We start from the raw sequence: 2298 nt of genomic DNA, 5'->3' as shown, positions 1-2298 counted from the left end.
CACCCCCACAGCTGTAAAACTGTGGGAGCTCAGTAGTTCTACCCCTATCTGGGAAGCTCTCTCCCCTCCCCTATGCCCGGGAAGGGGATTCAAGCCGCGGAGCAGCTGTTTGACGCTGCTCCTGCGGCTTTTACGCGTCCTCGGAGCAGGCGGCGAACGAAAACGCCGCCATCGGCACAGGAACTCAAACCGGAAGTCTTATCTTAATTACTTTTACATTCAATCTTTACAGTCAATCAATGTCCTGTTATTGGTTTCCCCCAATTTTTAGTTTCCCATCAATATTCAAATTTAACATTTGATATTTATAATTTCCAGGTTTTAGGTAACCAAAGTTTCCTTTATCTCAATTCATAACAGAATCTAATATTCAAAATACACATCTTATCTATTTGGGTATAATCTTGTTCTATTTCCTAAAAGTTATCTATTTCCCCCCATCTTACATCATCTAATTAATAATACAGTATCCCCTTCAATAAATCAAAGCCCATTATATATATATATAGTTTGAGTTAATCAATAAATCAAACATATTCATAATATTTTTTTTTCTTTTGGGTATAATTTTTCAGTATTAAACAAATAGCATCCTTATTTTCAACTGATTTCCAAATGCTTTAAATTTAATGACCAAAATTTCCCTTATCTTAACTTCTCCCTTTGACCCTCTAATTTGTAATATAAAATCCTCTCTGATAAATCAAAACCCTAATTTTCTTCAACCTTATTCTTGCTTTCTTTCTTTGCCAGCTAGCCTTCCATGTCAACGCTTTTAAATCATCAAATAGATCTCCCTCTATTATTATATATATTGTTTGGAATAAGAGAGACCATTTAGTTGCCATTTTTTGGGAAGGGCTAGCCCATTTGTATTCCTTAAATCATCTTCCTATTATTCCAAATCCCCATAATTGTCCTGGTATGTTTATCTTCCATTCAGTCTATTCTTCTTCTTGCTCCTCAAATTTCTTCTGATTTATATAGAAAGTCTTCCATTTTCAGTGTTGTCAGTCCCTTTTTTGGATATTCCATTGACTGTATTTGTTGGTCAATTGAGTCCTCTGTCTTAATATTTGATTGTTCCAGTTCTTCTGTTACCTTCTGCGTTGTTAGTTTTTTAGTTGTAGTCGGAATTTGGGTTTGTATATCTAAGCTGACATCTTGTTCTTTTCTGTAACATCTTATTTCGTCACAAGCTGAAAGGATGGTTTCATGTATTGCTTTTAACATGGAAAAAAATCTTTTTCTGGTCTTCATCTGTCTTCTTTTAATGGTGCGTTAAGTTGAAGACTTTGAAATCAGACAATGAAAATAATTTTATAGCTGGGTATGGGACCTCTATTTCACATGTTTGTAGGTAGTCTTTATAGTAAAAGTCGTTTGTCAAGTAAGATTTTATAATCCAAGATATTTCATCATCTCCAGTAATGACCAATATTCCTCAGATAAAAAAGTAGGAAGGTAATTCCCCATATACAGCTCTAAAAATCAATAAAGGTTTACATTCATAGTTCAAGGAGGCCAGCCATGCCACCCAGAAGTTCTCTTTACAGCTGAACTTCTCACATGTGGTGTTTATCAAAGTTAAAAGAGTCTTATCTGTAGTCTGGGCTTCAAGCCAAGTCTTCTTTAGGCAATAACAAGTTGTAATACCAAGCTTCACCACAAGATGTCACCGATGCCGCTTAAGGTTTTTTAAGTCCAAAATTTTTCCAATTTTATTTCTATTTTATAGATAAAAACAAAAGTCTACAGTGAAAATAAGAAAACTTTTGGGCCCCAAGTTTCAGAAACATATAAATCCAATTAGATTAAAGTTATTCTTTTAGTTCTTTAACTCCCCTGGGTAGTCAGTCGCTGCTATTCTTAGAGGGTGGGATAGAAATTCCCTTCCCTCTCTCCTCACAGGGGGAAAGATACTTTTGGCAGCTTTTATAGGAAGAAAAATACTTAGGAACTTACAGAGAAGATCGGATCTCACCCAGTTTCATCTGCGTTGCTTTAGAAGTGCCTGGTGGTAAGTTTGACTTCGGCTGTCTGCAGCCTAGTGACGAGCCATATCGCTATGGCTGGTCTTTCCTCTGCCGGTTTGGAGAGCTGTCCCAGATCAAGCGGAACGGCTGCCGCCCTCCCACGATCAAGTGGGGGTCCCCTCCTTACTCGTTGCCCCTACAGGGCAACTTTTGACCCTTTCCAGGGTCCCCCAGTGGAACAAAACCGAACACAGAAGACGGAGCTGCCCCAGCGTCTGTGGCAGCTGCGATGGCAAACCACACAGTCCATCTTTTAGATGAC

The sequence above is a fragment of the Protobothrops mucrosquamatus genome, unplaced genomic scaffold (genome assembly GCF_001527695.2).
Source record: "Protobothrops mucrosquamatus isolate PMUCROS unplaced genomic scaffold, P.Mucros_1.0 scaffold2718, whole genome shotgun sequence".
NCBI classification, from domain to species: Eukaryota; Metazoa; Chordata; class Lepidosauria; order Squamata; family Viperidae; genus Protobothrops; species Protobothrops mucrosquamatus.
The sequence above is the reverse complement of the archived record's forward strand: the minus strand, read 5'-3'. Positions refer to the sequence as shown.